This window comes from Pleurodeles waltl, chromosome 10 (assembly GCF_031143425.1).
Source record: "Pleurodeles waltl isolate 20211129_DDA chromosome 10, aPleWal1.hap1.20221129, whole genome shotgun sequence".
Taxonomy (NCBI): Eukaryota; Metazoa; Chordata; class Amphibia; order Caudata; family Salamandridae; genus Pleurodeles; species Pleurodeles waltl.
In genome coordinates, this window is record NC_090449.1 from 61,507,371 (window position 1) to 61,523,325 (window position 15,955).

A 15,955-nucleotide genomic window follows, 5' to 3' on the forward strand; every position below is an offset into this window, starting at 1 on the left:
CTGCCACCAGTATTAAAGCTCTGAGCGGGCATTAAAAGAAGGCACACCATTTATTAAAATGGGAGCCTATGTACTTTGCAGGACTAGCTAGTCCTGCATCAATGGTGGAAACAAATGTGATGCTATTGTCCTCACCCTGCACCATGGTGCGCTATATATTAAATACAGCGCACACATGGTGGCAATAGGGGGGTGCTAAGGAGTGCTAGAAAAGTGGCGCTGCATCCAAATACAGCGCCACTTTTCTTAAATATACCCCTAAATGTGTTTTCAACCGTGCTTTTAACGAAGTATTCATGTGCACAATGTAGAGAAGCACTTCTGTTTTTTACAGGTATTAAATGATGGGGAAATGTGTTTGAATGTAGGATCATTTTTTAAAGAAGCAGTTTATTTCCGAAAGTCAATACTTTGGTAACTGTTAATGCCTGGTTCGTTTTTACTAATATTTTATATGGATGTATGTATTATTTAGTTCAATATGTACGCGTAATTTCTGTTTATTCTTGTATGTGTTCCTCTGGCACACAAATAAAGATTGATCTGATCTGAGGAAAGTCTCAATCTCTCCACGATGCTCACAAGCCACAGCAGACTGGCCGCCCTTTCTTGTTTTGTTTTTTTTCTCCCAAGTACCTCCCGTCATGTAAACAGGAGAAAAAATGTCGCCATCCCAGTGACAATCTCACAATATAGTAAGGCAGCCATGGCTGGGCAGCAGAGGGAGTGCTGTAGATTTATCAGCCTGTTGTAAAAGTTCATTAATTAATAATATAAAATAGGTATAAAGAAGCAAAACGTCTTTGGCCAGCCCTCTGCAGCTACTTGCTTAAATGTGTTTTTAGAGTTTTCCAATACTTGGATGGCCTGGCATTTAGAGGATGATTGCATTGTTCGGTTTGTGTTCCCATTAGGCCTTGGTGATGGGATCAGGTAGTTCTTTTGTTAAACTGCAGAACCAATGTGACATTTAGCTTGAAATTGAGGCGCGGTGTGTGCCCTTTGATGTATTTACTTGGTTGGCACACCAGTATGTTAATTACTTATTTATGGCTTTGCTCCCTGTTGTTTGGAGTCCTTGGCAATCCCTTAAATAAAATCCCAGTGATATTCTAGGCGATTTGTTTTACTTTGGTGTCATGATATCAGACGTACAGCTTTTGGTTCACAAGATAAAGAACTGAAAGCAGGATTTCTTGAAGGACCAAAATCATGTAGGCTCTTTGTCAAAAGTACTTACTGAACAATAGTTTACTGTGCGTGGCTTATACGTTCCCCACTCACAATGCAGACTTCCTCCTCTCTCTCAATGTCATAACGCTTTACTTTGAGGATAAATTTCAACTCTGCTTATGCAGTCTATCCACTAATTCCATATTATAATAATAATAATAATAATAATAACAACAAGGGTAATAATGATAAGAATAGAAATAATAATAATAATTATTATTAGTGGTAGTAGTATTATGATTAGTAGTACTAGTACCATTATTATTGTTATCAGTAGTAGTATTACCATTAATATTATTACTATTACCATTGTTATTATTATTATTAACAGTAGTATTATTACCATTATTATTATTATTATTATTACTATTGCAACACACCTATGTAGCGCGGTATTAACAAAGCATTATTTTTCTGTAGAAGCAATGCAGTTGATGGGTATCTTCCTGTGGGTACTACTCTGTCCTCAAAGAGAGTGAGGTGGTCCTGGTCACAGGATCGATATCCCTCAAAGTCCTCTCTGAGCTGGTCGATGTCTCGTCACCTCTGAGCTACCAGTCACCCAGTATTGTGGTCATGCCCAGATCCTAGACTGAGGGATAACTCGTTTCTGGGTAACCAAGCTGCACTTTGATGACTCTCCTGGGACCAGGGAACTCCGGGGCAAATTTGAGCATTGGGTCCTGGCGGTGTACAGCGGAGGTCGGCAGCCTTCTGAAGATCCAGGGCTATGTGTTTGCACCACAGACTTCTCAGCTTTTCTGGTCCTGTGCTGTGAACAGGTCAGAAAAAAACAGCAATAGCAGTCAGAAAAACCTGGCTGTGCCCATACAAAAAAGAGCCATTAATGTATTGCACTCAATTGATGGGTGATGGCTACATAGATGTGGAGGCAGAGCTCTCTTAGAGAAACCTGGGCTGGAGAACTTGGGCTGCCAAAAGTGCTTTCAAAAGGCAGCCGGTTGGTCCAAAAACCTCAAACACAACTCAAAAGTGGAGTGATATCTCTTTAAAGTTTCAATATGTGCTACTTTCTGCAAAGTTACTGTTACGAGCGTTTGTTTTAATATTTCTAGGATAGATCCGGATGAAGAAGGACGCGAAGAAAGGAGGGGAGAAGGCACTTGGAAGGGAAAAACTCAGTGAAAAGAGGAAAGAGGGCTCAAAGGAGCAACCCCCAGAATAACAATTTAAAAACTATAGAAACATCTTCTGTGCAGTCCTTGTAGTGAAAACAACAGACGAGGCCGTGTCCAAGATTATTGGCTTCGGAAGATGTGCAATGATATTGAAAAGACATTCTATAAATTGTTTTTTGCCAAACGGGAGATGCTATTCATCTTACAAAAAATCAAATAAAGAGAGTAGGCGATGTGCTGCCTCAGATCTGGTATTCTAAGAATTTGATTTTCTGCGAAATCACAGAAGTCCCAGAGGAGCAAGACCTCGCTTGCTGAAAACGGAGAGAAGATGATCTACTGTGTGGCAGTGATCTGGAATCTTTTAACGACTGCCCGCACACCACTTCTCTGCCTCTCTTTAGCTCGTTTATTGCTGCCACTTGGCGTCATCTAGGATCTCCCCTCCCCAGTAGATCATCAGATCATTCAACAAAGTAAAGTTCTGCTGCACGGAGTCTCTGCTCCCTCTGCCTCTGATGGAACATTGAGAACAGAGGTCTCCAGATCTGTTGAGCACATTTTTTGGGGACTATGTGATGCGCTGATTGATCCTCGGCACATCCTGGGTTTCCTGCAGCAAGAACAGCACAGCAGCTGGAGGTTCAGGGAAGGGTGCTGCCACAACGCATTTTTGAAGTTTTCCGTGTCTTTTCCCTTGCAGCTCTTAATCCACATCGGCCAATCGACGCACGGCGCTCAAAAATGTCTCCCGTGATTGGCAGAGGATTTCACCCCGTCCCCTTTGTGTATTGTACGTAGATAAGTTTCCCCATGCATGTTGGTAGAGTGACCCTCTCAAATTGTTTGCCTTTCCTCCCAGCCACAAATCTTGCACGCCTTCATCCTCTCCATTCTGATTGGAGGGAGGAGAGGGGGTGCCGGCGGGGGGGCGCTGCCTTTACTGGAAGCAGTAAGACTGAGTAAGGTTATTTTACTCCCCAGGGACAGGTTTATCTGATTCATTGCATTTGCAGCCTCTGGCTGTGAGCTTTCCTAAGCCGGCAGGTTTGTGATTCGTGAAGTTTTATTGTCCTCGAGGGTCTAATATTTGTCTTGTTGTGATTTATAGCCCCAGAGGCCTGTTCTAGCCACAAGGATCCGCCTTGCGTGTGGCCCTCCATCAGGTACTTTCTGCTGTATTACACCCTGTGATTGAAGTGGTTTGTTTTATGCTCACATACCACCTCTGTAAACATGTCACCAGAGAGGTTTACCAAAACGCCCATCACCAATTCGACCTTGGCTGATGATGATCTGTGGTCAGGGTGGATGTAGGAAGTGCTATGGGTGGCTAAAAATAACAGTGTGTGTGACTGGTCAGAACAAAAATATGGATCTTATTTAGCGTGTGATGAGTAGTTTATAGGATATTCATCAAAAAGTGGTGACGTCCTCTCTGTTGTCTTGAATGTGCCATTGATATCATTGGATTTGTAATATGGCGGACTGAACAGCTGACACTTTTTGTCAGATGTCACACATCCTCCCAAGTCCAAATACATCCCGACGTCTCAAGCATCCTTGCCTAACCTCACCATTTTACCTGTATTATGTGCCGTTGCCAAGAGGAACCAGGTGTATCTGGTCAGAAACCAGAGGTGACCAAGGGCCATATGTATGAACACATTTTCCCATAGACACAGAATGAGTAAAACTCTTTGATACATCTGGCCCCAAGTCTTCAGATAGCTATAGCTCCTCTTCAAGATGGAAGCTGGACACACCCTCTTCCTGCTAGGGCCTATTGAGGAAAGAACAGATCATCATTACGCATAGATAGCTCATTGATGCCACCAGTGTGCCAACTATCTGAAAAAGACTGGGAGCGACATGCAAATAATGGCAGAGTACTTCAAGTAGGCAGGCCTAAAGCACTAATTTGACAAGCCCAGCTGTGGGGCTTCTGCATAAAGGCCTGCCTTCTCTTCAGCCTGCAGCAAAAGAGGCAAGGTAACTGAACTGCGAGTATATATAATTACACCAATGACAGCGTGCTTCATGGAGTCAGAGGGGAGACTGGCAATATGGGTGGAGTTGGGTGGATGGGTGGGTGAATGGGTAGGTGGAGATGCAATGTGTGCATATCAGATTATAATACACAGGAAGTTACAAGCATCCACTCAAGCGTCTTTAATCAGTTAATCATTCATTTCCTTGTGTCTAACACCAATAAAAGAAGAGTACAAAAAGCTATGACCTGCTATAGCACTGAGTGCAGGAAATGAATATATAGCCTTACTTTAGCCATTAGGAACAAAAAAACACAAATCTAACTCACACTTTGGGTAAGGCCTATAAATATGCTCAATTAAAAGCTAAGCAGGATTAGGAAGAACAAAGGTGGCTTAATCTCCTGTCCATACGTCAAGGGAAAAATATGGGCACATTTTGGTCACTAGTGTTAGCGTGCCAGTCCTTGAAAAGTAAACTTACAAGGTGACGCGTGTAGGGTGATGAACCTTTTGATTCGCATGGAGTATCCTAGCTACATAGTGACAAGTATACACAATTATAAACGCACAGTTCAATATCAAAACGTTAGCGATACAATCTAAACCACAATATTAATTGACGCACCATGGCCTCGCAGTCATGAATCACCACACCTCAGTTTATCAGTTTAATAGTTTATTGCTCTTTGGTTACAATACTAAGGCATGGGGTTAATTCAAACTTTATTAAATTCAATAAGGACGACTAATCAATTAAAAGATGCCATTAACATAATATAATCAAAGCTTGTATCAAGATACATTCTAGCGCATTAGCACAAATCATCAAGGATATCAATCCCAACAACCCAGTCAAAGGCATAAGTTCAGCAGAATTCATCAGTCAATCAGTTGTCAAAAGTCATGTTGAATACCATCATGTGGAGTAACCTTAACTAATACCAGATCAGCATTAGCATGTGGGGGGTCATTTAGAAATAATTTAGAACACAAATTTGAAGAAAACAGCTAACTAAGTAGGCTATTTAGACAGCACAGTTGGTACCTAGAGAATGAAAAAGCAATGCATACAGTCACATTGTCATATCTACCTACCCTCGGTATGGGTCAGCAACAGAGTCAGCCTTCGTCCTCCGGTCATCAGTCGATCTAAAGTAAAGTTTCTTGTTTTATTAAGGATACTACAAGGCCACTAGACGGGGGAAGCACAAGTGCAAACCCAAATAGACGTCAAGAGGGAGTGGCCACGCGCTCAACAACTCGCAGTGCCCAACAGTGATAGACACCCCTGACCCCAAGAATGATACTTCCAGTGCCATTTCTATCGTCAATCTATCCTCTAGAATCCTGACCCCCAACCAAACCAACATGCTCAAAAAAGGCTTAGGATTTGTACCTACCACACTTCCAGACTTCACAGAACTTCATATCAGTTTGTTCAAATTTGTTCGCAAATGTGAACTCTACAAGTATTTTTACGATGTAAACACTCGGGCTCGGGCTACCACTACCCTACACCACACTCCCAGCACAATGACCATCAAGGACGTTAAAGACATCCAAACGCTGCTCTCAATTGAACATCAGGAGGGACACTTACCTACTCTTACAGAGATCCTTACTGATCTGAACATAGATACTAACCCCAGGACCTACAGTGATCTAAAGATAAGCTCTAAATTCACACCCATAATACCCAGGGACTTTGCAATTGACTCTTTCTGCAATAAGGTTACCAGTGAGTTATACCACATGGAGGAACAATACTTGTCAGGACATAAATCTATCCCTTGGCACAACATTACCTTGGCCGAAAAGCAAGCCTTAATCTAACTTGGTACTTGCAATGACATAATAATCAAAGAAGCTGACAAGGGTGGGAATATCGTGATCATGGACAGGGCGGACTATATATCAGAATTAGATCGACAAGTATCAGATCGCTCTGCATATCTCAAACACACTTCCAACCCCATGCCGGAAGTTAATAGATGTATCCTACGCAAACTCCAAACATACCTGGACCAGGACTTGATATCTGATATGGAGTTTAAATACCTATACAATAACACACCTACCTCACCGTGCATCTATATCCTACCAAAAATACATAAACCGGGCACGTTTCCCCCAGGTAGACCTATCATTTCCGGCATTGGCTCTCCTATGGAGAAACTATCGGAATATATAGATATCTTCCTACAGCCCTTTGTGCGGAATTTACCCTCTTACATTAGGGACACCAAGGACCTACTATGCAAAATCACTGACTACGACTGGACGGACGGTCACTATCTAGTCACTTTGGATGTCACCTCATTGTACACTAGTATCCCGAGAACAGAGGGGCTTACTGCCATCCTACACTACCTAGACACTAGGGATGCTGCCTTACTAGACCATACAAACATGCTCATGGACCTGATAAGTTTAGTCTTAGACAACAACGTTTTCCTACATAATGGATGCTGGTATCGCCAGACACAGGGAGTGGCAATGGGAGCTAAATTCTCCCCATCATATGCTAACCTTTATATGGGTTACCTAGAGAAAGTACATGTGTGGCGTTCCTGTCCTCCACCCCTTACACAACACATTCTATATTGGGGCAGATACATCGATGATATCTTAGTTTTTTGGTCAGGCGATGTACCCTCACTCCTATTGTTCACAGAACATCTTAACAACAACATTTTCAACATGAAGTTCACACATGAGGCCAGCCAATCTTCCATCAATTTTCTTGACCTCACCATCTACATAAAGAATGGTAAAATATGCACCAGACTATTCAGAAAGCCCACAGCATGCAACGCTTTACTGCATGCCACCAGTTCACATCCTAAATCCCAAATTGATGCCATTCCATATGGGGAAGCAACCAGGATCCGACGCAACTGTAGCGAGGAACTGACATTCCGTGAAGAATTACACAAAATGGAACAACGCTTTAGGCACAGAGGTTATCATCCTCAGACCCTGAATTAAGCCGTTAATAAGATCATGAAAATGAAACGTCCCAATTTACTTACTAACACAAAGAAGAACGGGTCACAGGAACACATATCCTTGGTTATAAAACACAGTGCACTAAGCTCACAAATCTACAAGACTGTACGTAAACATTGGTCTACATTACTAACAGACGACATTTTAAAAAATGGACTTACTACCAACCCTAGCATCATTTACATGAGAGGCACCACCCTACGGGATAAGTTATGTCACAGCTTTATGCCACCAGAGAATAGGGATACCTGGATGCCCAAACCACCACCTGGCACGTACAGATGTGGACACTGTAACATCTGTGGATACATCAAAGATAAGACAGTGAATTTCCAATACAATACACAGATCACGCATAAACTTAAGCATTTTATTAATTGCAATACAAGTTTTGTGGTGTATTGCATTGTTTGTACATGTGGACTCATCTATGTGGGAAGTACCATCCGACCATTGAAAGAGAGAATCCAAGAGCACTTGAGAGCCATTCGATCTTCGAACATTAATTATCCCTTTGCGACCCATTATAATGAGACACATGGACGTAGAGAAGTCCTGGACATTCTTATCCACGGGGTTGACTCTGTAAAAAAGATGCCTCGAGGAGGTAACCGCACTTTGGCCCTCAGACGCTTTGAAAGTAGGTGGTTCATTAAGCTACGAGCAGTAGAACAGGGCCTTAACATGAATAAGGACCTGCATGTTTTTCTCTAACAAAGGTGCAGTGCCCCACCTCCCTACTATATCCCTAATACATTAGTCACCTGTACATCAATAGGATCCAGATTTTGGTCTTTACGCAGTTCCTTATAGCTGTCCCTTTAGACTATATATAAAAAATATAGAAAATTAAAAACAACTCATAATAATATACGTGCCCCAAGATGTTCCATACGTATTGCAACATTGTAATGCCTAATGCAACTCTCGCATTATACTTGGTCTTTATCCCCAATGTATTGTTAGCACCTGGCACTAATATGAACAATTTTTACATTCTGTTTTAATAATCCTCTCAACATTTCCTATTTCTGCCTCTCTCTATAAACCTTGGAGTGTTTTTGTTTGTGCCATCCATAATATACCTATATGAAAATGCCAATACAGTAGTATTGTTAAATACACCATGTTAAATTTTCTACAAACTGTACACTGTATGTATATAGATTTTCAATGGATACTCATGCATTTATTGGTTGTTCTGTTTTTTACATCCCTCCCTGTTTTCTTCTTTACGTAATTCACTATGCATGCACTCTCTCTTGTCTTCCACCCCTCCATCTAACAGTACTCATTTATCAGTCGAATTCTAGTAAGCATGTAGTTAGTCTGGTGAATTTGGTCTCCACGCAATACCACTTTCTTGCTTCCTATATATATCAGTGGCACCCACTCGCCTGCTTTATAATGTAGTGTGACCATGGTCTCTCACACAACCATTGTGGTACATAGATACTGACTATCCGCTCTATTTCTTCCAATATGGCGTCCATGGAGTGCTCCTATCACGGAGCCTTCATCCCCATGCGCCAATGCAGACTAGACGCTAGTCCCTCTTTTGTTTTCGGAGTACGCGTATACATACGCCGACACTCCTCAAACGTTCTGTTGTCGGACTGAATACGGCAGCGTTAGCACGCGCTGTCGATCGCGCACACACACTGGTGTGCAGTTTCCCGGAATCTGGGGAAACACGGGTAAGTGCTTTTACTGCGCATCCCTGTAGTTTATTTAGCTTCGCAATATAACCTGATTAGAGTAATGGGTTTTACTCTTTTTACAACATGCCCCGGCGCACGGAAATAGAAGTCGTTTGACTTCGGCTAGCTAGCAGGGGACTAATCCTGGTATCTCTGGGGAGTGGCCCTTTACCTCTTGACATACTTAAAGCTATAGAAACTAAGACCCGTGTTTTATATAAAGATATTTGTTCGTGTTTTTGTTTTCTCTCCCACTTGCACTTTAGTTAACTGGAATCTCCCGTACAGCTATCCTAGTTGATACTCTCGGTCCTATGCTATGATTTTAATTGGAACTCATTCTCCCCTTTTTCCCTAGCTCAACTTATACAGACTGGTTTTACCAAGGCCGCATTCAGAGTGTTCTTCCTACTACAGACACACTCTACATGATAGCTTGCTAGCTTCCTAAAACAATACTCGTTTCTTGAATATAAAGGGACCTTGTTACTATGATGGAGAACCCTTCGGTCTCCCTGGTAGGTCATATGTTTGACCTCGATACACTTATTTCCCCTTTTTATACTTTATCCATATGAGCCCTCTACACTAATAATGTGTTTTTCCTCTGGGCTTTCTCTACCATTCTAGAATTCTCACGTGGAACTCCAACGGGAACATTTTGATTCCCATTTACAGTTTAGTTCATGAGGTAATTTTATTTCTCTACGGGCACCATGTTAGATCACTCATGTGCATGGAATGTCAATCCTAGCACGACCCTCTCTCCTGGAAAGAACTTACACCCCCCACAGCACACCCCGTTTCCCGGTGATGGGTGTTACTATCTTCATCATTCACAAACAATAACGTCTGGGTTTTCTCACTGTCACGCACCACTTTTGTCATCTAAAGTAATACTCTTTGGACACAACACACCACGTACGAATGGGTTATCTCTACTTTGATTGTATATTACCCATAATGGGTCTTTACACTTGACCTATATAAAATGTTCGCTTCTCACTATTTTCAATTTACAATTAAGGTCTTAATTCATACATGTACCTACCGGATGGTAGTGAATTTATATTTTTTAAGAGCTCCAATCTGTTTTTGTTTCCAGCCTTGAAGAAGTCCGTTGAGGACGAAACACGTGTTGGCTGTTACCGAATTTTCATGCATTTATCAGAACATATGGACACTATTATTACTGTATAAATATTAAGTTATCACCATGGAGGTTTACTAATAAATTCCTCTGCTAACCTACGTATCTCGGTTCCATGACTTAGGAGTGCCCTGGTTGCCTTTTTTCCCTTCCAACTCAAATTATATAGAGGGAAAATATACTTGGGTGGCGAGGAACTTGAAAGGGTGGACACTTTTGAGTATCTGGACATCAAATTGTCCTCAGGCATGTCATGGAAATACCACATTAACAAAACAGTCCTTAAACACAAACAAATGTCAGGCACCATCTTGAAGGAGCACTTTACTTCATGTAGTAGATCCATAGCGCCCCCTTGCAAAATCTGGATTTCAGAGCTGTGGCTGCAGTGCTTTATGATGCAGAATTATATTATGGGGGGAGGGGGTTGTAATCTTTCCAGCATGAGCGAACTGGAATGTAACTTCACCAGAACTGTGGTGCCCCTTTCCCCAGTACACCATCATTTCCACTCTACATGGGCAGGAAATAAACTGTTGATGGAGCAGGGTCTCAGACCAATCCTGTTGTGGTGGAGACTCAGAACTACTCCAGAACAAGCTAATTATATGGAGGTCTTTCAAGACATAATCGGGATAGACAGATTCCACAAAACTGAGTGGTATACAAACATCAGAAATGTCTCCGCAAGATCTTTCTTTCCTAGGCCTGTTGGGCTACTGGGAGTTTAAATCATCTGAGCTGATTCCCTCAAAAGATCCAATCAAGAAATTATACTGGCGTTGGGTGGCTTGAATAGAGTCTGAGAACAATTCCAGAGGGTCTCTTTCTATTACTTTTGTGCAGTTCAAGTCAAATCCTGTACATGAAAAAAATTTGGACTGCATTATCAGGCAGTTAGTTAAGAAACTATGGTGGTCATTACAACTCTGGCGGGACCACCAGCAGCAGCCCCGCAGGCCCAGACCGCCAACAGGCCGACGGTAAAAAAAAATGGAATTACGACTGTCGTGGAAACTGCAAACATAGACAGCCACTTTAAACACTCCGGCCGCCACAGCGCAGCGGTCACTGCCAACAGACAGGCGGAGGACAATGTACCGCCCACAGTATCACAACCTACCAATCTGCCACCTTTTCCGGGGCGGATTCATTGCGAACAAAAACACGGCAGAAACAGGACTTCGAAGGGGAAACGCTCACCTCAACACACCCCACGAGGAACCAGGATGCCATGGAACCAGAGCTTCACATTTTCCCAGCCTTCATCTTCTTGCTCTTCTATCAGGAGCACGAACGCCGGCGGCGAAGACCACGGTGAGTACTGCACCTACGACACAGGGGAGGGGGAGGGAAAAAACGGTGACACACACACGCAGCACCCCCACCCCCACCCTTACCCACGACAACACACACACTAATACATATTGATACATCACAGTTACACCCCCTAACCCCCCCGGAAGAATGAAAAGACAAAAGGAAATGAGTGTAACCATTGTAATCTATTAAAATCCAGTACGCAAAAATATATATACACTATTACCAAAATATATACACCAAGAATAGAAGTCCAGGTATTGCTCCATTTAAGTCCGTGGAACACTGGGCCCACACTGCATGGGTGAGGCCCACACAAGGTACCCAAACATGATGGAGAGAACACTGCAGGGGCATCAGATAGAAATAAAACAGGCACCTCAGGGGGAAGGGAAAAGGGGGGCACCTCAGCCGGATGAGTGCACGATGCCAAATCCACGATGGGGCCACATGCCCACTGTTCAATCCTGGGGAGTGCAAAGCCACAGTCTCCCAAGTCTCTACAGTGGGTGGGTTGCCCACTGTTCAAATCCTGGGGAGTGCAAAGCCACAGTCTCTCAAGTCTCTACAGTGGGTGGGTTGCCCACTGATCAATCCTGGGGAGTGCAGAGCCACAGTCTCTCAAGTCTCTACAGTGGGTGGGTTGCCCACTGTTCAATCCTGGGCAGTGCAAAGCCACAGTCTCCCAAGTCTCTACAGTGGGTGGGTTGCTGATTGTTCAATCCTGGGGAGTGCAAAGCCACAGTCTCCCAAGTCTCTACAGTGGGTCTGTTGCCCACTGTTCAATCCGGGGAGTACAAAGCCACAGTCTCTCAAGTCTCTACAGTTGGTGGGTTGCCCACTGTTCAATCCTGGGGAGTGCAAAGCCACAGTCTCTCAAGTGGATAACAGTCTCCACTGGTTCTGGAGGGGGCTTTGTGCACAGAGTGCTTCATCCTGCTAAGGACAGAGGTAGTGGATGTAAATCTCCACTGGTTCTGGAGGGGGCTTTGTGCCCAGAGTGCTTCATCCTGCCAACGACAGAGGTAGTGGATGTAAAACTCCACTGGTTCTGGCGTCAGTGCTCTTGGCGCTCATGGGCCAGCAGTGCTTGTGGCGGTGGCGTCCTTTGTAGCGGTGCTTGTGGCGGCGGTGTCCTTGGCAGCGGTGCATGTGGCGGCGGTGTCCTTTGTAGCGGTGCTTGTGGTGGCGGTGTCCTTGGCAGCGACTCAGCTGCTGGCGTTCCTGTCTGGACCTGCGGGGCTGGTGCTGGCGGTCCTGTCTGGGCCTGCGGGGCTGGTGCTGGCGGTCCTGTCTGGACCTGCGGGGATGGTGCTGGCGGTCCTGTCTGGGCCTGCGGTGGCTGTTGCTGGTGGTCCTGTCTGGGCCTGCGGGGCTGGTGCTGGCAGTCGCACCCTGGCCAGCGGAGCTGGTGCTGGCGGTCCTGTCTGGGCCAGCGGAGCTGGTGCTGGTGGTCCTGTCTGGGCCAGCGGGGCTGCTCCTGGCGGTCCTGTCCAGGCCTGCAGGGGCTGCTGCTGGTGGTCCTGTCTGGGCCTGCGGGGCTGCTGCTGGCGGTCCTGTCTGGTCCAGCGGGGCTGATGCTGGCGGTCGCACCCTGGCCAGCGGACCAGGTGCTGGCGGTCCTGTCTGGGCCAGCGGAGCTCATGCTGGCGGTCCTGTCTGGGCCAGCGGGGCTGGTGCTGGCGGTCCTGTCCGGGCCTGCGGTGCTGCTACTGGTGGTCCTGTCTGGGAATGCGGGGTTGCTGCTGGCGGTCCTGTCTGGGCCAGCGGGGCTGCTGCTGGCGGTCACATCCTGGCCAGCGGAGCTGGTGTTGGCGGTCCTGTCTGGGCCAGCGGAGCAGGTGCTGGCGGTCCTGTCAGGGCCAGCGGGGCTGCTGCTGGCGGTCGCATCCTGGGCAGCGGGGCTGGTGCTGGCGGTCACCTCCTGGGCAGCGGGGCTGATGGCGGTCTTCTCCACCGTGCTGATCTTCCCAGACTTGCTGGGTTTCTTGTGCCCCTTCCCCACCTTGGAAGGTGTCGCAGCTGACTCCACACTCCCACCTGTACCTCTGGGAGCGGCTTTGGTGGCTGGTGTCTTCCCCCTCTCCCGCCGGGCACTGGCCAACTTTTGATGCTTGACAGGTGGGGGACTGTCCTTGCTGTGGCTCCTTGCCACACTGTCTGCCCTGCTGCCTGGTGCACTCCAGAATCCGGTGACTACTGGCACCGCTGATCCCGCCGATGTTGTGGCTGAGGTGCTAGGTTGGGACCTGGAGAGTCGGGCTCTAGGAGACTGACGGAGTGGGGGAGGTGAGGGAAAGAGGTCAAGGGTGGACAGGAAAAGTTTCTCCCCTCGCCCTCCATCCCACTGGTGAAATCAGACTCCGTAGTGTCGCCATCCAGGGCCATGTGGGATGCAGCTCCCTCCTGCTCCGGTGCCACTGCTCCTCCGCCTGATGATGCTAATGCACACAAGAACACAAAAAGGGGGGGCGATAGAAGAAAGACATGTTGAGTGCATGCATTACTGCTACCGTTGGCGGACACGACAGACACAGAAGCCCCCTGCACTACACGTGTACTTGGGGTCCACTTTTCAATCCCTGGGACATGGCCCACAAGGCTATGGCCGACATCTGCACACATGGATGTCACAGGTGCCTGACTAGGTGTAGTTGGCACTGTACCCAGGTGGGGTGGGGTGCCACAGGGCCTGTCTGAAAAAGGTGAACTTACTAGCACACTCGCCCTGGCCTAGAAGAACCCACGCCCACCTCCCCCACCCAGACACCTCCACTGCGCGCTGAATCAGCAGAATGAGAGTGTACTCACCCCCTTGTTGCTGCTGTGATGCCCTCAAGCGCCCATCCAAATCCGAGTACGCACCGCCAGGATCCTGAACATCAGGGGGGTCATGGTGCGACGGGCACCCCTCCCACATTGGGAGACCATCCCCATCTGGGCCTCTGCCGTCTTCTTGCTCTAGAGGCAAATGTCCTCCCATCTCTTATGGCAGTGAGTGCTCCGTCTGTGATAGACCCCAGGGTCCGGACGTCCATTGCGATGGCATGCCAAATATCCTTCTTCTGGTCGGCGCTGACCTACAGGAATTGTACAGGGGAAAAAGAGAAGTTATTACCAACTGCACCGTCACAGTCATTGTCCCGCATCCCTACCCTTGCCATGTGGCACATGCACTCACCGTCGTTTCATGCATGCCTCATTCTCCCCCCCCTATCTTTCATCCACCCCACTCCACACAGGCATGGCCCATACAGCATGCTCCCAGTGTACTTACCTGTTTGTCTGGAGCACCGTAGAGTAGCGTGTACTGGGGGAGGACCCCATGCACGAGTTTCTCCAACTCCTCCGATGTGAAGGCAGGGGCCCTTTCCCCAGACGCACAAGCCATTGTCTCTTCCAGACTGAGGTCACAGCAGCCCTTGCAGTGTAGGTTCTCTCCTGTCGAAGATCAGGTATTGAGTGATTGAACAGATAGAAAATGGCAGTCACGTCTGCGGCGGTGCGTACCGTCACCGCCGGCGTACATCGTCATTGGCTCCTGGGACCCATAGGGTCCAATGTTAACCAACATGGTGTGTTTGGCAGAATTGAGCCGCGGTCTTCGACCGCCTACCGCGACGGTGTACAACGCCAGCGCAGTTACCTCATATCCCTTTGTCACACTTTACAGGTCAGGCAGCTGCCATTTCAGGGGCCCACATGGCTCTATTTTTAACTGCGTCACACATATCTAGGCTTTGCCTCAACACTCATACATGCTAATTTCGGCTAATGAATCATGTTCTGTGTAAGCTGTGTGTACGTACCTTTGAGCTGGTTGACTCTGTGCTTGCTGTTGTCCTTCATAGGCACCGTCCGCCGGGACATGTGAGGAGATGGCGGCACCCTCCGGTGTACAGAATGCAGGTGGACCTGTCGACAATGGAGGAAAGACATGTAATCATCACATACAGGCTTGATCGTGCCACAATCCTGGAACTGTGTGCCAGTTGGAGCCAGACCACAGGAATCCCCCCTCAAGTGCAGGTGCTGTCAGTACTCCATTTCCTTGCAAGTGGGTAATTTCAAACAACAGTGGCCATAGCATCACGGATGTCCCAGCCTATGTTTTCCAATGTGTTGTCCAGAGTGTTGTCTCCCCTGCTGAAACACATGCGGAGCTACATTGTTTACCCTCAGGTGGAGGATTTGCCTACAGTGAAAGGTGACTTCTATGCCCTGGGACATATCCCCAACATCATAGGTGCCATTGATGGGACACATGTGGCCTTGGTCCCCCCGCAGGAGTGAACAGGTGTACAGAAACCGGAAGAGTTATCATTCAATGAATGTGCAGATGGTGTGTTTGGCAGACCAGTACATCTCCCATGCGAATGCCAAATTCCCTGGCTCAGTGCATGACGCTTA